The sequence below is a fragment of the Parasteatoda tepidariorum genome, chromosome 2, assembly GCF_043381705.1.
Source record: "Parasteatoda tepidariorum isolate YZ-2023 chromosome 2, CAS_Ptep_4.0, whole genome shotgun sequence".
Classification (NCBI taxonomy): domain Eukaryota; kingdom Metazoa; phylum Arthropoda; class Arachnida; order Araneae; family Theridiidae; genus Parasteatoda; species Parasteatoda tepidariorum.
Window position 1 is genome coordinate 45,164,721 of NC_092205.1, and position 24,153 is coordinate 45,188,873.

The 24,153-nt window shown below is 28.4% G+C and overlaps 1 protein-coding gene across 1 annotated transcript in view; it reads right to left on the reverse strand.

Annotated features, from left to right (window-relative positions):
* LOC107440498 (uncharacterized) overlaps nucleotides 1-18,625 on the reverse strand; it is a 57,763-nt gene extending 39,138 nt beyond the window's left edge. Inside the window, exon 1 of the mRNA XM_016053441.3 lies at nucleotides 18,485-18,625. The gene's annotated coding sequence lies outside the window, so the exon portion shown is untranslated. The remainder of the gene's footprint in view (nucleotides 1-18,484) is intronic.
* Nucleotides 18,626-24,153: the final 5,528 nt, after the last annotated feature.

Genomic DNA, 24,153 nt, shown 5'->3' on the forward strand with positions numbered 1-24,153 from the left:
TTATTTTATTTTTATTTTTTCATTTTATTTTTAAGCAATATTTTAGAAATATATCTATTTAAATACTCATTTGATCATTTATGTTTCGATTCATAATTATGACGAAAGAAAGATATTTCGGTCAATTTTCATATAGACTATAAAAATAATTTGCACATATACTATTAAATGATAAAAATAAATATTAATTTGTCTCAATTCCTTTTAACTGAAATCAAAATCTTAAATTAGGTTTTAAAAGAAAATCTTTGATATTCCTAACGTAAGTTCATAATCTAGTTTATATGAATCAGGTTTATAATTAAATCTTCAGTGATGTTGAAATTTTAAGACACAACTAATTCTCAACTGACTTTATATTTCCTTTTTTATTTATCTCTAATTTAAATTTTCAAACACTTGTGTGCAGTACTATCATTATAATTGATAAGTAAAAGCTACAGACAGTTCGCATCATATTTTTTTTAAAATTTGTTTTACCATTAACTTACATGTTTGCTCAATTAAAAAAAAGTTATATTAAAAAGTTGGTGAAATTTAAAACCAAAGTACATTTAGAAATTAGTGTGTGAATTGCAATATAAATTTTTTTAAATCCATTTGAGAATTTAGGACGATGATATTGCACTCATAATTATTAGTGGCATCAGAGACTCGATGGATTTTTCTCTAATTAGAAAATACAAAATAATCGTTTTTATTCTTTTAAATTAGATAACACATAGAAATGCATTTGAATCAAGGACAGATTTTTGAATTTGAGCTTTTCTTCATTATATTCTGCTATTATAATTTGTTTGGTAAAAAAATGAGTTATCAAGGGATTTTCACATAAAAATATTTATATCACCTTCTTGATTAAAAGCTGAATGCTTATCTCTTTTATAAACCTGCATTCGTTGAGAAAACATTAAATAATTGCATGAACGTTAACCAACTAAATTTAATTAAGAATTTTCTAAAACAAAACTTAAATGGAATTAAACAAGAGCAAAACAAAGTCAATCTAGTCGTAATTAAATCATTACTTATTTGATATCATTACAGTAGGGAAATTTTACAAATTAGCAACACAAACGTAAGCAAATTTAATAAGTAATTCATTTGGAATAGAATAAATTTAATTCATATTAGTCTTGATAACTAAAAATGGTTTACCAAAATAATTATTCTTATTCTGAAAACAGCATTTTTAAAAGATTTTCTGAAATCTAAACTAGTTAGATATTTGAATCTAGAGTAAAATATCTCCTTTTTCTTCTTTTTTTTGTCAATATGTCAGTACAATTGATCGCGTTGAAAGTTTTTAAATTTAAAAAAAAATTCGAATCATTTCTCTTGTAACTTTGAAAGTAAATTTAGATCTGTTTTTTTTTAAATTTTATTAAAGAAGATTATTTTAATTTACTAGATCAATGCAGTGAGTTAAACGATCAATATAATTCGATGAATTTGATTTACCAAAATTTTCTTACTGATTAAAACACCGAGATAAATCATGTCTCCCAGATTTTCGATTTTCCTAAACCTCCTCATTTTCGGTTTTTAAGGCATTATTTCATTAAAAAAAACTTAATGTATTTAATATACTCGAATATTTTAAAGGAAAAATAACACTACATTACATTACTCGACCTTTCCAAGGAAATATTTCAAATTGGTCATGTATATGTTTGCTTTTTCTTATGCTGAGAATATAAATATTTAAACGGCTATACTGATTACGTTGGCTTTTTTCTTGTCTTTCTGTAAAGTAAGAAGGATTATTCAGTAATAAATTTGCTATTAATAGTTTATTGTTTTTATTAAATTTATATGGAAACTTGGTTATTTTCTGCATTTCTTTTCCGTTGTAAGCACAATTTATAAAGATGTTTGCGCAAATAAAAGTTTATCCCAAGCAGGCATTTTCCGAACTCATTTGCCAATCAGGGTAAGCAACGATTTTGAGATTTTTCAACTCTTCTACCACTACATTTACAAAACATTATTCTAAATTTATGAACATAATCCTAGAGTGATATTAAATTTCTTAAAATACTTAAATATCAAAATTACCTTTTAAATATCCTCAACTTTTTAGTATCAAAATTGCCGAATTCTAAACATCTAGATACAGTGAGCTTATTAGCAATATTCTTGTCTTAAACTTAGCACATTATGTGTGGTATTCTACAACCACTTGTTAAAATAGAAATGCCATATATTTAATAAATCTCATTTACAAAAGGTAAACTGGGAAATAAAGTATGGTCAAAAGCTCTAGAATGTGGCAAAGTTTGCCGTATTTCTGGCTCTATGGGAATACCAAAAAATGTGGTAATATTTTCTGAAGCACTTTGATAATGACTTTGGTAAAATTAATAATAAAATATGGTTTTATTATTATTCTGTGTGGTAGTAAATGTGGTAAAATTTTTTAGTTTTACTATACCTCAAATCATGGCATAAAAACCGTATATTCAGTTAATTTTACTTTTCATTCTTGTATTTTTATTAAATATGGGGAAATAAGAACTATATTTTTAAAAACCAAAATCTCTCGCAAACCGTTTCCATATGAACGGAAAAAATACCAAATGAATAATTTTAGTGCTACATATTTTAATTTTATTACCATGATTGCGTTGTTTTTTTACCAGAATCGTCATAATCATACAAACACGGTAGTTTTAACATATTTATGAACTTTTGTGCGAAAAAATTCAATAACAAAAACCTGGAGAACTAAAGTTTTGCAAAATATCATGCGCTTCATATTTAGTCACATAGACAAAATATGAAGCTTTAAAAGATCTTTAAATAATGTTATTAAATTTTATAACAAAAGGGTCCAATTAATTTTCGTAAATTTAAATTTTATAAATTAAATTAGTAAATTTAATTTAGTAATCTTTTAGTAAAATATAAAAGAAGCTTTGATTAGGTAATGTAAAAATTGTGTACCTTGTAGAAATTGTGTATTTGTTTTAAAACCTTACTAATCTTGTTTATACAAAACTACTGATTTTAATTAAAATAAGTAGGTTCATATATTGAATAATTATTCTATATGTAATAAGTGAATAAAATGAATTGTGTTTTCCTAGATCTCTGATATTTTCACTCCATAAAATGAAAATTTTAATTAATGTATTCACAAAGGCTCACAATTTTTATTTTACTATAATTTCTAGAGAAAGAGATTCATGAAATTTTGCAATGAAGTATAGAAATCATTTTTTTACATCATTCCTAACTCATTTCAGGAATCTACTTCCCATCATCTTATATCCAGATTTTGGCTGATAATAATTTAAATTCCGAATTAATTAAATAATCCAAAAATTAATCAAGAATATTTATGCTTTCAATTTACTCAGTTCATTAAATATTCATAACTTAAATATAAAATTCTGATCCATTCTATGTAAATTGTTTTGAACAATTTTGATATGAATGATGAGCTCACGTCGAATATTAGATATTATATTGTAAGATACGGTAATTAAAACTACTTTTTGTTAGCAACATACAACATGCATTACAATTTTTTATCATTTCTTTCACAGTTGTAAAAATGGATCATGTTACAAGTATAGCGTTCAAATGAATGCAATATGTGTATATATATATATATATATATATATTTTTTTTTTTTTTTTTTTNATATATATATATTTATAAATTTTTGGAGAAAAATGAATGAAGATAAAACCTAATAAAATGTTACTTTGTTACATTTTAGAACAATTACAAAGTTTCATAAAAATCAGGAACATTATTTTTTATATGTATTTTACTTGGTTGAGTTGTTGCTCTTAATTTACACTGCAGGATAAATTTTAAACTGCTATGATTACAGCACTTTCCTGGAATGTTTATAGTATAATCACTTAATAATATGACAGTTTTTTGACCAAAAATGCCTTTTAAACGAAATCTATGAGCAATTTTTACGCCCCTGCATGCATATATATAGGGAAATATCTAGGGAATTTAGGATGTTAAAAAAATGAAAAGCAAAGCTTTAAAACATAACAAGGAGGGGTTTTCAATATATTTTCATGACTGCATGCGTTAAATTTATATTTTCTCTAATTGTTTCTAACAGTTTTAAGGGCGTATTTTTGTGATCGTTTTCTTAGTTACCATTTAAAAATACATTTCATCTCAATTGAATATTGAAGATTGAATTCCATCTCAATTGAATATACATTGTGTTTCAAATATTATCCAGATTACTTTAATGTAACAAATTTTAATTTTAATTCACGTAAAACTATGAAAACGCTGACAACTGTTTTGAACTAGATAATTCTTTTTATCAATCAACATCAAAAACTGCTCCTTTGAAACTGAAAATAATGTTTTTAAAGTCAATAAATTCTTGCAAAATAATCTACTCGAATCAGTTTTAAGATCTACTCGTAATCATATGGCAATGCTTGATTGTGTAAAAAGTTGCAACTAAAATATTCACTATAAAATAGCAAACATCTCTTATGACAGATATTAATGTTTCTGTTATTTTGTAAAGACTGAAGCTTTATCTTTTCAATAATTATTTTTAAGTCTAGCTTGAGATTTAAGCTTGAAAATCTACCTTGAAATTGGAGAACTATGGTAAGTATTATTTACTTATTATTGTCTTATCTTTCTTTTAATATTTTTTTACACTAAAACAAAAAATAGCAGAAAAATATAAAGTGTGGAAGACATAAATAGTTCTTTAATACCTACACTGTAAAAAAATCCGGATCAAATACGGTATAAAGTACCGTCATATTGTGTGCATCATCAGTAAAATCCATTTTTACCGTAAAATGTAATACCATATATTTTACAGCAATATATATTTAATTAGAATGATTTTGCCGTCAATATTACATTAAAACTTACTGTATACCAGATTTTCCGCTGCGTAACACGTTCCAGTAGAAATGGATTTTACGATAAAAAATACCGGCACTCTGATTGCCAGTATTTTTTACCGTAATTTGATCCGAAATTTTTTACAGTGTAGTAAGTTTCTTTTACATAATACTAACAAAATACAATGCAAATAAAGTCAATGAAATTTCCTACATATAAAGCGTAGAACTTTATTTGCCACAATCTGTGGATCAAATCTAGTACATTTTTAGATATTATTAGTTTTTGAAGTGTCTAGGGAAAATTATTTTAAGGCTAAATTATTATATTTTTAAGAACACCATTCGATAAGGCATATTTATTTTATGTAGCCAGTAATGAGTATTGGATGAGTGAGAAAGTGAACAAAAGAATAGTAAACTACTTAAAATAAATTAAAATTATTCATATCATAAGACAGGAAGAAAATAGAACTTATATTAACTTAAGCGTAATCTATGATTTTCACACTTATAATTTAAATCTATTTAAGTTAGAAAAGTTTTCCATTGTTTATGTAACTATGAATGAAGGAAAGAATCGATGATATCACAAAATATTCAATATTCAAATACTAGCAACAGTAAATTTTTATTTTTTACACAGCAACCGACATATATTGTTGAAAAAAACTGTGTTTAAGCTTCAAGAAGAGTGAAAATAAACAAAACTTCACACAAAAAAAGAAATTTTTGATAGCAAATGAAAACTAAAACCGCAACACATGTTTCGTCGCAACATATCAATTTTTTCGTCCTTTGATAGATATTATTTTTAAACTTTTTTCGTTCTTTTTCTGAAAATAAACAAGTTTTAAAACTTTTCAAATGGAAAATACTTGAAATTTTAATGAGACAAGTTTTATTAGGAATATTTTTGAATGTAAATACTATCATTTACTAATGCTAAGTTAATGAGACATTTCTGTGCTCTTTTAAAAATTTAAAATAAGACAATAGATGCTTAAGACTGTTCCTCAAAGGCTCTTCAATCATAAGAAATGCCTATTTTTTTAGAAAATCTTATGTTCTTTTTAAACCCGCTTTCATTAAAAGTTATACATAACTATGAGGTTTAAAATATAGAAATATAGAAACATTAATATAAAATTGAATCTCATTCTTGGATATAATTCTTTTACGTTCAAAAAGTTGCTTTACTGCAACGTTTGTTTCAGATAAATTTAAAAAGTTTAAATATTTTAGAAGTTTCATATAAATATATAAATTTTAAAAGAAATTTTCATTCAACTTTTTTCTGTTTTTAAATTCGAATTATTCTGTATTTTCTGATGGTATTAAAACCGGCATTTTGAGTGATGGTTCTTTATACAATAAAGTCCATTTTGCCCGGAATCCATTTTTTTTTTAAAATTTCCTTTCACTTGTTACCGAACAAAAAATCTGATATACCATAATTTTTAGTCCATCCATCAGTAATAATTACCGTAAAACCTCCAAATCACTCTAATTAAATAAATATTACAATAAAAATTGCGGATAATATTTTTCAGTAAAAATGGATTTTATGGATGATGCACTCAAATTGCCAGCATTTCATACAATAATTTGATCCGGAAATTTTTACAGTGTTAGACGTGCGTATACAACAGAGTTTATTGCACTTATAATGCATCTTTTTGTCTGATTCATAATTAAGCATTAATTAAGTATGCATGATTAAGTATATGCATGATTCAAGTTATTCATTTTAATTTTTTACGAAGCTCATTAACTGAGCTTTTAAAAATATTTGCTAAATAAAAATTCATATTTATACTTTAGTGTTATTTATTATATTAATTTTTTAAATCTTCACAACTCAGACTTATTTAAAACAATGTGCTACTTTAATACAACTTTTATAGTCAACTTATTAACAATATTCTTTTCTCTTTTTCATATTTTTAATATGTTGGGAAGATTAGAAATCGGACACTAAGAAAAAATTCCATTACAATTGCAGCACTATATGTTAACAACATTTCTGATTAAAAAAAACATAATTCTAGTTATAAAAACCAATATATATAGTATTTAAACAATTCATTTGGTAATCTTTCCATTCATATAGTATTACACTGGTGTGCAAAACTTAAGCAACAAGTGGTTTTTCGGCCACAGCTCCCCAACAAAGTATAAGATAGCCATGAAATTGCAGTATAATATGCACGTAATTCAGTAGAAGATTATTTATATGCAAATTTTAGAAATAAAACGTCGTAGGTGATGTAAGTCCTTGTGGGTCGGCGCGCAGGTCAAAGCTGTGATAAAAGGATGAAGAGCACCGTAGTTAAAGACATTCGCTGCAAGTGCAAGTGATTTGTTTTGTGAAACATGTCTTCAATAAATCATTTAGACGACTTTACTCGAGGAAGAATGATTGAGAAGCTTGAGGAGGGGCGTAGAGTGAACAGTGTCTCCGAGGAGTTCGGGATCAACAAAAGTGTTGTTTCTCGAGCTTGGAATACCTTTAAAACAACTGGTACAGCTGTTCGGAAGGTTGGTGGTGGCCGTCCTAGGAAAACAACACCAAGAGATGACCGTTACATTGTCCTCCAGGCGGAAAGAAACCGTTTTCAGTCAGCGAGCGCCATATCTCAGCAACTGTGCACAGCCACAGGACGACAAGTATCAAGATTTACAGTGGCCAGACGCCTCCACAAAGGTGGCTTATTTGCTAGACGTCCTGAACGCTGCATACCTTTAAAAGTTAGCCATCGGCGGCACCGTTTAGAGTGGTGCAGAGAACACGAAACCTGGACACCTCATCAATGGAGTCGCGTCCTCTTCACAGATGAGAGTCGTTTTAGTGCTACAAGTGATTCTCAACGTCAGTTGATCTGGAGAGAGGTTGGAGCTCGATTTCATCCCAATAACATCGAGGAAAGAGATCGTTACGGTGGCCCTGGAGTTGCCGTCTGGGGTGGCATTACGTTGAACGGGTGGAATGAGCTTCAGATCTTCGACCGAGGTTCTTTAACTGGAGACCGTTACTGCAATGAGGTAATCCTACCCCATGATCTCCAGATCTAAATCCCATAGAGCATGTGTCGGATGCATTAGGGAGACGTCTTGCGACACGACAGTATCCTCCTGGTAACACCCATCAGCTGAAAGATGCGTTAAAGGAGGAATGGAGATGTTTACCCCAAGAACTCCTGGATTATCTGGAGAGACGACGCATGGAGAGACGATGTCAAGCAACAATTACAGTAAGGGGATGGCATATCCCATACTAGGGAACATCTGCCAGTTGTACTTACGCTTCTTCAGGCACTCATGTGTAACGTCACTATATATCAAATAAAGCCTTTTTTTGTTCCATACCCTACTTTAAGCCTTATATTCATTTCTGCGCCACTATTCTTTTACCATCGTTTAAGTACAAAATAATGTACATCATATTCAAACTTCATGTCAATCGGATGATTTCTTGTAGAGTTATGACAAAAAATGCACTTGTTGCTTAAGTTTTGGACACCAGTGTAGTTCACCAGAAATTCTGATTTTCAAAATTATAGTTTATCACGCATTTAGAAAAAAATAAGAAACTGAAAAGTAAATTTAACCGAATAAATAATTTTTATATCTTTCCTTAAGGTATCAAGATAAAGTTCCCAAATTTTACCATTACGAAACTCTATTTTATTCTTAATTTTACCATAATCATTGCCAAAGCTTTTTGGTGTTCCCATTGAGACAGAAGCACTATAAATTTTACCATATTCTGGTAGTTTTGAGCATATTTTTTCCTCTGTTCAAGCACATTTTTCTAAATAATTGCACTTTTTCCCAATTAAATTGTCCACCCTTGATTTATACCTTAACAAAAGTCATCTATATATGAATTTCAGGTTTTAATTTCTTGAATAAAAATTTAAAAGGCAAAGGTACACACTTTTTAAAATTGGCCATTGAATCCACTCGAACCCAAAGCTGTGTGACAATTTTGCAGATTAGAAAAAGCTAATAAAAATGATATAGGGTAAACTAACCAGTTATGGAACACTTAAGATTCATTTTCCTTTTAAAAAAATCATATTAATTTCAAAATTCGTAATTTTAGTTAAATGACAGAGTCAACATATCTGTTACTAATTGCAAATTATGTAAAAAAATTGCAAAGAACTTACATAATATTGGTTTAAAGTTTTGGAGGTTCAAATAACAAATATTAAGAAGACCAAGTGAAGGAACAGCTCTTACCAGTGAATGAACACCCAGTAAAGGAGCACTTAATTTTAGTTATTTTTTAATGCTCTAGTTATTTTTTAATGCTATTTTTTAATGAATTTAAAAGTCATACAAATATTTAAAAACAAGCCTATTCTTGAAATTATAACATATAAATACTTGGAAAATATTAACTTTCTTTTGTAATCAGGAATTGAAAATTAAGTGTCAACATATTTACACATACTGCTCATTCACTGGAAAATCTATGCCCAGTAAAGGAACATTTCCCTCACTGGTTAGAAGTTGTTTTTCATATTTTTAACATACTTTTGATGCGGAACATCACTAAAGGTACAAGAAAATTAAAGTTTATCTTTTATTTTCATTAACTTAGAAAAAAACCAGTAAAGGAACACTTGTCCCTTCACTGGGTTTTCAGCGTTTTGGTGATCCAGTGAATAAACACCCCCTTATCTCAGTACTTTATTATGCTATGATGCTTAAAAAAAACGTAACTTCAATAACTATATTTTGAATTCTCTTTTTCACAGTGAGAAAAATTAAACTATTACATTTAATTAATTCCACTTCAAACATATAAATACAAACACTCACCTTATAATTATTTCAAAGAAACAATGTGTTACAGAGATAATAACAAATTCAAAAAATTTTCTAGAGAAGTTTGTTTGACCAGGTAATTCAAAACATTGCTAGATGACTTTCTATTGTTTGGCAGTAAGCTATCGTTACCAATCAATCTAAGGAAAAACTTTCAAACTCTTATTTTTAATCAATATATAAGAAATGTTCCTTCACTGGTTGGTTTACCCTATCCCCTTTTTCTAAAATAATTAGAATTTAAAATCGCCAATTGACAAGAACGGAGCAGTAGTGGCTCAGAGGATAGAGTGTTCCCTTCCAATGAGGTGAACCGGGTTCGAATCACAGCGATAGCTGATGGATGCAAATTCCGCACCCAGCTCACACTAACCACAGTGCTGACGTAAAATATCCTCAGTGGTTCATGGGTTAGAGTCTCATTGCCGTCAGGCTAACCGTGGGAGGTTTTCGTGGTTTTCCTCTCCATGAAAAGGCAGGTTAGTTTCATCAAAAATTCCTCCACGAACGAAAATTTCTCGCTATACTTGATCCAGGAGTTCTCTTTTCTTCTGGATTGGGTTCAAAATTACAATGCTACGGAGTTGAACATTAGTAGTCGTAAATCCGAAATTGGGTCTACTCTTCAACGACGGTTATAAAATAAGTAAAATTGACATGGACAGTATTTCTGGGTATCAAATAATAACTTGTGACTGTAAAATAATTCAATTGAAATTAGTTTCAAATCATCCGAAATATACTTTGTAATTTACTGAACTAAAAATGCTTTTTAGAAATAAAATCTCTTATTTAAATATAAATATTTTTTAAATAAATTCATAGAAAGGTCATCCATTCAAAAATATTAAAAAAGCACCAACTTCATAATCCTTTCTAAAGAAATGCCAGAAATTAAGCTAGTTAAAATAACAAATATACTCAATAAATTAATTTGCCTTTGTGTTTGCAAATTTAATTCGAAATTTAAATCAAAAGCTTAAAGTTATTTTTAACTAAATCCTTCTTAAAAAAGTTATCATTTGAAACAACAATTTCTAGCTAAAGAATTCCTCCATTTTCATAGTAATTTGATTTGGTCTTTTTTACTTCATCATTTAGCTCTTTTCTTTTCATTTTTCTTTGAACTAAAGCTTTAAATCTAAATTACTTGTTTTTCATTCCATTGCACATCCAATCCGTTTTTAACGTTAAAAAGTAGGACTTAAAAAACAACCTATGTAAACAAAAAGCATGAATTCTAACAATAGAGTTCATTTATCTCTAAAGAGAAGCCTAATTATTCATTTCTCCATTAATTTTCGTACCTTAGATTGTTTATGTTGCACATTCGCTACCAAAAACACTTGAATAGGTAACAGTAATTAAATAAGACCGTTGATTAATTGACTTAGACAGAATTCCTTTAAGAACGATGTCAACATTTGAGACAAAGAATCTTATCAGTTTGTTTGTCTACCATTTTTTATTCACTAATATGCTAGAATAATGTATCATTTCAAGTAACACTTTTTGTAATCAATTTCATATTATGCTGCTGTTTTTTCCTCCTTAAAAAATTAAAGAAATCAATTCCTTTGTGCAATAAACTATTTTTTATAAAACGATCTATACATAAAAGAAAATAATTAATGGTTTTGCTCTGAAAAAAAATTATTTGAGTCACCTTTTTGAAAATATACATCTCAATGAAGCTGATTTTTTCCTCTTTTACAAAACCTCAAATATAATATAATAAGAATTACACATTTCCAATAAACTTAGAATCATATTTATTTTAGCAATGTTTTATCATCATTTAGAAGTTTTCTAAGGTAAGTTATCTCAGGTAACAAATGAATTATCTCAGGAATAAATTACTCATTATTATACAACGTAAATACATTCATATACAATGTATTATACACTCATTTTAGCATATGCTGGTGATACCTGGACCATATCTTGTACCTTTGAGAAAAAGGTCTTAAAAAGTATTTTTGAAGGAATTCCAAAAAAAAATGGTGTGTGGCTTACTTAGAAGAACAAATAAATTTTCATCACTCATATAATGAACCTGACATTATTAACTTCATTAAACAACAATGAATAAAATGGGCAGGCCACGTTATTCGAATGGATGAAGATCGTACCACAAAAGGAATTTTCAATGGCAGACCAGTTGGCACACGAAAAAGAGGGAGGCTGAATTTGAGGCCTAGAAAAAGACCTTTTGATCTTAAAAACAAAAAATTGAAAAACGCTAGCAGGAAAAAAATTAGCCTGGAGAAAACTTCTTGAAAATGTCAAGGCCCACCCTGGGATGTCGAGCCATTGATGGTGATGATGATGATTGTATCAGATGTTGAGAGCAGCCATATTTCGCGCGGCAGTTAAACTCTTTCAGAAAAGGGCAGAATGAGAAAGAAGCTTTCTTCTAGGCCCGCGTACTTCAGGAGTAAACGTACTAAGTGTACGTACACGTACTAATACGAGATGTAATACGAGAGTACCGTATTAGATCACAACCGTGTAGTTTTGGGCTGCAAGAGTCAGAAAGGTTTGTTGAATATATGATACCGTGAGTCATGAAGAGAAAATCACGAGATCACATACATGTGATCAGAATCATAAAGAGGTTAATAACTAAAGAGCAAATGGCGACTTCAATTTGTGTGCCAAACACTACGCTACGAAATATTACGAATCAAAATACCATATAAAATACCGGGACTTGTAAAATTCATTTTTATCGTGAAATATTATACCGTAATTCTAATAATAACTAGGAGGCTCCACCCCTGCTCACTAACGCTCGCCAACCCCCGAGAATTGCTGCGCAATCCTACGTGGTTCACGCCGTGAACCATGGCTCGCTGCGCTCGCTCGCCAATGAACACAATGTTCTAGCACAAAGACATAATATATTATCATCAAAGACATAGTATTTTATCATCAAAGACATAGTATTGTACTTATGTAGAAGAATTCTACCAATGTTCTTATTGGCTTTTAAAAAAGTATATTAGCTATTTAGATTGTACATGGTGAAAAAATCAAAACATTAGCTAAATAAGAAACATATTAGCAAAATAAATTATCAAATATTGCTTCACTAATATTCTGCATTTTAAAGCGTGAAAATTCAATGCATAAATAAACGCGAAATATAAAAAAATTCAATGCATTCAATACAAACACTTAAACGTTTTTTAGACGTTTAGGTAGCTCCCAGTAGAAAAATATCAATTCAACAGCGGCCTTTTAAAGCATTCTCACTTCAATTAATTAATTAATTCCTAATTGAGTTTAAATTAAATATTGTCATGTTTTTAGTGCATGAATCTGAATTGAACAACCTGATAATGCTCACTCTGGTTATTGTTATCTGGTTGCTCACTACGTGCTCTTGCGCGCCGAATCCAATCAATTAAAAATGAAAACTGTTGCCAGCGCTAGAAAGGAAATATCATCGGTTTTATTGATACATACATACATACGTACGTATTAGCGTTTTATATAATAAGATATTTACTTAATTAGAGTGATTCAGTAGCTATACTGAAATTATTACTGTAAAAATTACGGTATATAATTTTTTTTATTCCGTAACCTGCTTCAAAAAAGGAATTTTAATGTAAAAATTTTTACTGAAATATTACCGTAATTTTTACTGAAATATTTATAAAGTTATTCCAGTAAAAATGGATTTTACTGTTAAAGTTACCGGCACCCTGAGTGCCGGTACCTTTTACATTAATTTGATAAGAATATTTTACGATGTATATACTTAGGGTTTTATGCATTGAATGTTTCAAATTATACACATATTAGATGAAAAATGAATCTAAGTTTTAGATTTAGAACACATTAGCTTGTGTATAGTAAAAGATTTGGAAACAACAGATTTGGAGACTGAATAACCTAATAATATATTACAATTTCGAAGAATGTAAATAACCCAATGTAAAAACATTAAAATTAATAAAAGAGTTAAAACGGAAATAATCAAGTTCAAAATTAAAAAATTGGAAATCGCTTGCTTGTAGATGTAATCAAAATGTATGTAAATAAAAATTTAATAAATGTTTTAAACTATTCAGTTTAACTATACAGTTAATTTTTTAAAATGTTCACGGAAAGTTTTTTCATTTGGGCTTTCTTGATTAGATCAAGTTAAGTTTAAAACATTAAATCCACTACGCCCTAACTTAACTCCCATGTTCCTTTTTTTCAAAGTAATGCAGCCTCTGAAAATTTATTTGGAAATGAGGTTTTGAACTAAACATATTTTATCCATTATAATTACATTTTTAAGTATGTAAGGAACAATAATTACTTTCACTGAAACCATAACAAAATTTTCTAAAAGAAACATTTCACTATTTCGATTACAAATTGTCTATTTTCTTTTTAAATTAAGCTTCCATATTTCTTTTTCGTCAAAATACGTGAAAAATTATTTTATAAACTATTATATTTGGTAATGAAGAAACGGTAAGTGAATGATTAAAAATGAAATATAACTTTTAGCAGAATGATTGCATGCCATTCAGATAAAAAAATTTCCATTCTTTAAATCAAGTTTCTTTAGCTCCACAAAGCAACCAAAATAACTTGTGGGGAAAGTCATATCAACTATGTTAACATTCATCTATAAAAAGGGACCCCAAACGTAGAATCGAGTTAACATGTTTTATATACTAGTGAATTGGAATTATTTATAGTGTTATTATTTGTAGTGTTAGACACACTGCAATACTCTCCCAGCAGAATTTTATCTGTGATAGAATTCGATTCAAGGATGCCACTAGTTGATTCCTTGCTGTTTTATGAGAAGCCGGGAGAGCTGTGTTAAGTTCTCCGGTTTCTGAGAGCTTGTGGTGAGAGCCGTATTATGTTCATAGCTGTGTGTATGATCTATCCTGTGTTGCTATTAGCAATCGAGTGTGTGGAGGTCCCCGTTGTGTGCAAATGAGACGGAGAAGCTACAGCGCGAAGAGGACAATCAAGCAAACACTAATAGCAAGTCACCTGTTTAATGTGCTCCATACATTGAGCTGGATGTTATTTTTGTTGTAGGCGAGTTCATATCACTTTTGAGAGTCACCAATATGGAAAAAGTCATATAGACAATGCCAACATTCATCAATGAAAAGGTACCCCAGCATATAATAGAGTTAACATGTCTTATATGCTAGTGAATTGGAATTGTATTTTTGTAGTGGTAGATACACTACCAACTTTTAACTCGCTTTCTTATATTATTAAGCTTTTATATTGACTAGCATTGAAATTTATAGAATAATAATTTAAAAAAATTTATAAATTTAATTTTTTTTTTACAAGAAATACGTAATAAAAATTTATTAAATTTATTTTGATGTAAATTAATCGATTGAGGAAATAAAGAAAAGTATACATTTATGGCCAAATGCATTATTTTATGCGTTTATTTTTTTTTTCCTGACAACTACGAAAAAAAATTTCTGCGAAGCCTAAAAATGTTTTTTTTTTATAGGAAATATGAAATTATTGATATTTTTTTTTATTTGATGTTATTGATTTGATATTATTTTTTATAATATTCCATTAATATCATATTAAACTTTATATTTAATTTACATTCATGGTTTAAAATTGCATTTTCATCTACATTATTATAATATTCAATGTCATGCAATATGCTTTTGTCCTATATATTTAGACAATGCTACGATACAAGTTTAATTAAATCAAAAATTTAAGTTTTAATAATAAAAGTAATAAAAGAAATTAAGTTTTCTTCATATATTCATTTCAATTAACCTATTGGGGGTAAATTCAAAACTTGCCTTGTTCAAAAGATACAATTTTAAAAGAAAATTTAATTAGACTCCATCATATTTTACTATCTAAAAGCATCTTATTATATGACAATAAATTATTATACTCGAAAAGACTCAACATATTTTAGCTAAAACTACTCGAAAACGGAAAATATTGTTACTATTTCACATTTTGTTTACATTTTTGAATTTTGAGGAAATGTATAAACAATGCAACAATTACAAATAATTTGAAATTGAGATGAATCCATTGTGTCTTTCCATACATTTAAGAACATTTATTTATCGTGTCACACTGGAATTGTACTTAAATGCATATTTATGATCTATTCATGAGGCTGTGTCAATTTAAGCACCTTGTGTTTCTTACATTTATATATATGTATATCTTTATTTTGAATTCTACAGAGTACAACACTTTTCATTTAACTAAGGGAAACATGTTTCGAAAAAATATTTTTTTTGTTTCTTTTACCAAACAAAGAATGCAACTCAGCTCCTTTTAAAAAACTTGTGAATTATTTATGAATATTTATGAATAATTTATGAATTATTATGAATTATTTATGAATCATAATTTATGAAATATTATAATTTATTGTTATAAAATGGTACATTTTATGTAATTTTTAATGTAAAATAAATAAATAAGATTTTCTAATCGGATAAATGAATAACTTTTTATGAGTATAAATTCTAATTATTGAATGCTGCTTTATTTACTGTTGTACTTAAACTGGATTAAATATTTCTTTCTAATTTACTGCAGTTTAACGAATGTAGTTATTCAAGCTCAACGCATATATTAATAACACAATTACTAAAGATCAAATATCTGAGAATTATAATAAAGTATTGTTTTGCATAATTAAAAAACGTGAAGAAAAAAATCCATTTCCAACTATTTTTAGTTTACTCAGAGTGTAGGAAACAGAAAATTTTGTTTTACTTTGCAACCTCAGTATCTTCGAAAGAAATCAAACTATATAATATATAAACGTCGAATTTTATTACCTTTAACTTTTCTTAAGTCAGCTTATTATTTTTATTCCAGAATTTAAGTTCAAATATTTTTGATAAGTATACAGCGTATATCAAACACTTCATCAAACTTGTTGTTGAAATTTTTCATGCTAACTGTTTTTTAGTGAACTTTAGAGTTTCATATGTAATATGATTTAGAACTCTCCTTTTAAAACCAAATAATGTGGCGTAACTACCACTATAAATATTAAATACCGAATCACTAGTATACAAGACTTGTTAACTTGATTCTCTCTAGAGGTACCTTTTGATAGTTGAAGGTTGACATGGTCTATAATTAAATCCCCACAATAATACATCGTAAAATAATTCCTGAAAAATTACGGTATTACAGTTTTTTTACTGTTTCAGTTTTTAGAGAATTTTAATTTCTGGCGAATGTTTGGTTGTTTATTTATTCGTCGCCATTATTGTTCGCCATTCTCACCAATCTTACAGCCAACTTAAATGAATGATATGAATTCTTAAACTTTGAATGAAAATCAAGGACAGTTTAATATTTTTTTTTAAATGTGTTTCAGTGGGACTATTTTTATAAAACACTCTAAGCATTTAACAGAAAACGAGAAACAGTAAACGAGGAAACGAAGAAAGGGGAAGACCACCAATAAGGTGGCTTTACTCGGTAGAAAAGGACTTTCATACAGTAAATAAGGGAAACTGGAAGAGCCTTGCTACGGATAAGATCAGATGACTATGACTACTTGGAACTACCTTGGCCTGTAGCAGGCTGTAGTGCCTTAGAAGATATTGCTTTACAATAATTGCTTATAACTTTTTAATTATTTCTGATTTCAGTTGCTGCGCAAAATGTGTAAATATAAATGAGCATGAATTTGGGTCAAGAACAGCACCATGAAATGTAACCACTATTCATCAAGGTTTTCAAAGTTAAATTTTGAAAACAAGGATAACACTCGCTTCATGTCAAAATAATTTTGATGCAAAGTGTTAAATGTTATTATGTTTCTATTCACTGAAAATCACGTTATGTGGCATAATTTCAAGTATATATACAAATTTCAAGGAAATTAATTAAGAACTGATGCTTTATTTGAAATATTTTGCTATATTTTTTTCTGTGTTTCAGCATTACGCATCCCGTATATTGTTTATAAGTAAGCCTATGGCATTAAAAGTGCAATATGCTATATAATAATTGCAATATAATAATTCTGCATTAAAAATGCTTTTATAAAACCACAATACTTGAGTCCAAAAGTCATCACTTTTACAAAATATTTAAAAAAAAATCCGAAATTAATTTTCTTTTAAAAACTAAAAATTTATAATTTATATTTTAAAATGAAAATAAATAAAAACTGTACAAAATAATGCTTTTTATGGTTTGGTGGGTTTTTTTTCCTCCAAATGAAAAAAAATACAGAAAAAAAAAATATTTCAGTTAAATTAGGCTAACCGCAAGAAGAATACAAAAAAATATTCCAAAAGATGCGAAAAATAATTATTCAAAATTCTTTCTAGAAGCGAAATTTCAGGTAACACTTATCCCTTTACCTAGTAATCTAAGGAAACGCCTTATCTTAAAATCCATTAATATATAAATTAGTTTTTTCATTAATCCAACGATACATTCTTTAAATAATGCATTGCATATATTTCATATGCACTTGTAAAGGATAATAAAATATATGTATCTAATAATAAAAATAAAGTTATTAACATAACAAAAATATTGTAGTCGTAATAAAAAATAAAACCAAGGCACTGAAAAAAGTAGAAAAAGTCATACAGCTGTTCTAATACTAATAATAAGCATCATCACCAAATCGGAAAACTCGGAATAAATTAAAATTTCATAGAAACTAAGAAAATTACAATAAAAGCTTAAAAATTTTAATTTCTCGTAAATTAAATATAACCATGGCATTTTCTCAAATTTTCATAGCAAATAAGCATATAAGTAAAAATATAACTTACTTTATGTTTATCTATAATTTCTTGTCTAAATCTTTGTTTCGAAATTAATAATAAAACGGTAATTTAACAAAATTATTTTAAAATAAGATTTTGGAATTCGAGATAGGGCTCTTTTTCACAAATTTTCGAAGAATGAATGATTTCTGTATCAACAGCTATCGAATATATAGCTAGGTTCGCCGCATGAGATTTTTACGCGCATGGAAGCGGTTGGCTCTTTTTGTTAGTTTCGGCGCCAAGACACTTTGCCACGACGTAATAGCCCCCGCTCTGCCAATCAGAAAGAAGATGTTTCCGGTGGCCAATAACATTCACTTCGTCACAAAATTTGATCGTTTGGTAAAAATCGACTTCTTATGTTATTTTTTTTTCCTCCAACAAGTATGCCCCCGCTTTACCAACTTTTCTGGTGACAAAAGAAATTTACAGTTACATTTACAGGTTATTATTGGCATTATTGTTTTTTGAAGTTCACTTTAGAAGGCGGCTGTTTCTGAAAATATTGAATTCACTTGGTTCATGGCATTTTACCCTTTGAACAAATAAACAATGCCGTAGTTGGATTTTATAAAACGTTATTTGTGTTTGAATGAAAAAGAATATAAATTGTTTGTTTTGATTCGAAGTTTGATTTCGCTAAATAAGTTTTCTCAATCTGAAATGGAAAGTAAAACCAGAAAAAATTATTCACTTGATATAATTTAATTCTTAAGTGATAAATATTTTTCAAAGTACTCTTAATGTTTCATTATACCCATTAAACTGCACACCGAGAAAAAATTATGGTCAGAAAATTCAAACTTGAAATTTGTGATGATTTCTGCAAATGTATAGATTGGGGGGGGGGATAATTTTTTTTTCTCTTGGAAAAATACCGTTATTTTGAAGGGGAAAAAACTTATGCATGCACGGAGAAAAAAAGTATGGTCAAAACTACCAGAATATGATAAAATTTACCGTGTTTCTGGCTCTATGGGGGCGCAAAAAAACCTCAGTAGTTTTTACCGAAGAACTTTCATAGTGATTTTTATAGTGCACAAACATCCTATAAAAGTCTTTTTTTTTTCTTAGCAAATTTAACGAATCCTTAAAATAGAACCAATTAGTTTATTGAATTAAATTAATATTTATTTTTCTTTTATTTTTACAAATAATAGTACTGAAATTATTTTGTGATTAGATTTACTTTTCTTCCAACAAAATTTTGTGTAGCCTAAGCAACAAGTGTTCTACCTAATTTTATTGTTTCTTTGTCTGTTACTACCGGTTGTACAATGGATTAATTCGGTTTTAAAAATCCACTAAATTCGGTTTTTAAAAAATAGAAATTCGGTTTTCAAAAAACGTCGGCAACCACTCTACTATTAAATTAATCTAGTTTTTTTTTTCACTTTCTCTTACAGCTCAGCTTGATCAAAGATTTTCTATTTTTTTTTCACTAAATACTTAAATTATACTTTAAAATGTAAATAAATTTTATTTTTAAATTTCAAATGCATTTTTTATTTCTTGATTGCCTATTTATTTATTATTCCACTCATTTTTTAAATTTATTTTTACTTCACACTGCTTTATCATCGTTTGACATTTTGAGGTAATTTTGAGGTAACTGTAATTTGTTACATTAAATCTGTTAATTTGCTGCTTTTTTAACAGTCGTCCGCATCACCATGTATTCCCCAAGACTCAATTATTCCATAATTAATATCTATTTATTATTTAGCATAAAAATTGTTAAATTAGCAGCTTAAAAGTCTATGAATTTCACAAATGATAGCTTTAATACAGGCTGTCATATTTTCAATTAAATAATATTATAAATAGTTTAAGCAAATGCTAGTTAATATTATTTTTTATAATTTTGTAACACTAAGGCTCTGATTTTAATGGCTTATAGTTTCAATACACTGTTTGAACTCATATATTATTATCATTACTGTTTTATTTTATACCCGGTGTTAAGCAGCTGACCCAATCCTGACTATACCACAATTAATATTCAACTCCGTAGCCTTGCAACTATGAACTCAACCCAGAAAACAAGGGAGCTTTTGGATCAAACTATATTTCATGGAGGACTTTTTTAAGGAACTAAACCATATCTGCGTTATTTGGAGAGGAAAACAGCAAAAACTTCCCTACGGTTTGGCTTAAAGGGGATTCTAACCCATATCCCATCTACCAATAAGAGTATTTTACGTCAGCATCTTGATCGATGCTAGACGGAAGCAGAATTCGTAATCACCATCCGCCGCTAGGATTCAATCCTGGTCATCTCATTAGAAGGTAAACTCTTTATCCCCTTAGCCCCTACTGTTCTTATTATTATTATTGTCATTATGATTAACGAATTTCTGAGCCAATGTGGCTTGGATATTGTTGCTTGTCGTCGTACTTGGATTCACAGATGCCCACCAGGTAGCATGTAAACTCTCTTTACTCACATAGTATCCTTAAGAGATTTTGAGACCGTTGATTGGCTCTCTCGGCAACGCCATCTGTGACGTACTTCTATTTCATTCTGCCGTGCTTGTTATTTTCAGCACCAGGTAACGTTAAATGAATGAAACTTCCGGCATCTTCCGAGACAAAGAACGAGCGAGAGTTCAGTGCCTGCCATTAGGGAAAAAAATTTATTATAATTTAAGTATTTTTAAAAAATTTTGCACAATGCATTTTATGCATACTGTGCTACTTCAGAGAATAATAATAGAACATCAAAATGTTTTTAAAATAAACACCTTTTATTCAAATTTCTTTAGTTAGTCATGACGGGTTTAACTAATGAATCAAAATGTTTAATTTGTTTGATTTATAAATTATAATGCTTTGTATACTTTGCCTTAAAGTGCGAAGAATGAGATTGTGGTCCCATAAAACTATGCAAATTAGAATACAGAATTTTAGTTGATTTCAGAAACTGGAAAGAATCATTCTGAGAAAAATAAATACTTTCTTTGCTATTATTTTTATTTTTCATCGCTTTACAGCAAAGTAGAGCACATGTCTCTGAGTTTTCAACAAATATAATCCTTGGTAGATGAGTGTATGATGAGTTTCAAGTACAAAGTAAGGCAAATACTTAAAGGAATATTAATCACCCTTATTCAAACATTATAGAGGATGAAGCGTATATATGGCTTCAAGAAATTGTGAGACAACGATAAATCAAAAGAGGTTTCAGTTTAAAATTAGAAGTGCGCTATTGCTTGCTAAGTAGTACGAAGTCAATTTATTCACTTATAGAAAAACTTAAAGATCTCTATTTTATATCAATGAAAAGTATTTTCTAAAAGTTATTTTTTTTTTTTTAAAAAAAGGATCAAATGATGTATCTGATAATAATTTACAGGAAAGACAAAGTTAAAATGAATTAAAAACAAACAATTAAGAAAACTGAAATTATTCTTATTAATTTGCTCCTTAATAATATTTTGTTCAAAATATATTCAAATTTAAAAAGTAATAAATTTAATAAGGGAAATATCTTTTCTCAAACTATTATACTATATTAAGTAAATAATCTCAAGAAACTGAATCGATAAGATATTATCCGATTGAAAGCTTCAAACTCTTCAGAAATATACAAAAATAAAATGACAGTGGACATGTTTCAAGCGAATCAAAATAGGCGTCCATAGGTCTGTCAAAACAAGAAAATGGGTGCCTATTTTCGATGCGCTTGAAACATGTCGACGGTCATTCCATTTTTGTATATTTTAAACCGTATACTTTATATGTAGTTTTTAATCAGGTGATATTACTCTATATATTTATTAAAAAAAAGCTGTATAATATGTTTGTCTTCTCTTCTTTTTTCACTTCAATGATCTATCTTTAGAATGAAGACATAATAATAAAAATAACAAATCATAATAATAATTGTAAGCATTTCTATTTTAAGTAGCAAAATTTGATAATGCATTATTATGAAAAATAGACACCGTATAAAATAACAGCAGATTTTGCATGATAATAATAATAAACATATTTTTCGCAGGAAAATACTGTTTTTTTTCTGTTTTTAAACATATATCTTGGTTCATTACCGTACTGTACGGTAATTTAACCAGAATTGTTTTCCCTATGCATAAATAATAATAATAAACATTATTTTTTTCCCAAATAAAATACGGATGATATTTGAAGTTTTTTTTTTTTTTTCAAATTTTTATAGAAAGTGGAAATTTGAATTATCGGAATATAACCTTCGAATAACAAATCCCACAACATAAGAAATACCTGTTTTTTTACTGACTTTCCCTGTATATTTGACGGTTTAAAACTGTTTTGTTTGCAAAACGGTTTTTCTCTCTTTCTCACTCTAATCATAAACGGTTTAAAGCCATTAGTTCAAATTCTAATTGTTACGATTCAGTTTTACTTACCCTACGATAAGTTTACATTTTTTAAATCATTTTGCGATTTTTTTTCTATAGTTGCACTTAGTTTTCAGCAAAATTTTATGGTTTTTAACATAGTATAAATAGAACTGCGTTTTACATGTTTTTACACTTAAATAAACAATTGATGAAATTATTTCAGTATGGCTTTCTAAAATAAAGATAGTTCAATATTTTTATTTCTAATGAAATCTTCGGTACTCAAGAGACACAGCATTTACCTCCTCGTGAGGTGCCCCTGGTTCGAATTCAAGCATTGATTGGTACAAATTCTACTCGCTGCTCTCACAGACCAGAATGCTGTAGTCGTTAATTGCATTTTTTTTTGTTAAAATAATGAAGTTTTTCATTGAAATAGCAGAAATTTTGTTAAAATAATGGTACTTATATGGGAGGGACACTCCGGGGCACATTAGAACAGTCGGATTTTCGACTTAAGCTCCATTTGTAGTAGTTTTGACCTTTATAAGAAATTAATGTTATTTCAAAGTAACTGGTTTTTAAATTGATGAATATTAGATAAAATATGATATGTTAGAACTTATAGAGATTTTTAAAAAAAATCGTTTTTTATTTTTAATTAATGCAATAACAATACCGCAATGTAATGTAATATTGTGCTATAGATTAGTGTAGGCGTATACAGTAAGTATGTCTGAGAGACGTGAAAGAGACAGCAAAGCATTCGACAATTTTTTTTAGCATTTGTCATGGCTAGCATTCGTTTTATTCCGTGCCTTGCGATGCTAAAAGGCATGTTTTTATATTTTAGAGACAACATTATCCGCTGTTAAGAAACAGTATTTTTCTGTGAAATAAGCATTTTTATGCTGAGACACAGACAGGCAGATTTTTTCCCGAAATTTTAATAGCTTTTTTACAAAATACAATTATTATACCTACAATCAATTTCAAAAGAGTTAAAATTTAAGATGAAATAATGTTTAGATTAGGGAATATTATTCAAAGTTTTTTAAAAAAGAAAACTTTTTTAAAATAATTATCAATGTGTAAATTATTTGTAGCTCGAAACATTATAAGATGTTATTTGAACAGCCCAACACTTTTACAAAATCGCTTAATCAAAGCTCTTACAATATTCTTCTCTTGGGACGTAATCATTACTCAACACCACCTGTATGTTTCTAGATACATGTCACTATCATTTTTTACCTATAATAAATAAAATATTTAAAAAAGAAAGTAGAATGCAAACCCTTATTCTCTATTCAAAAACAACATCCTTGGAAGAAGTTTTTAAAAAAA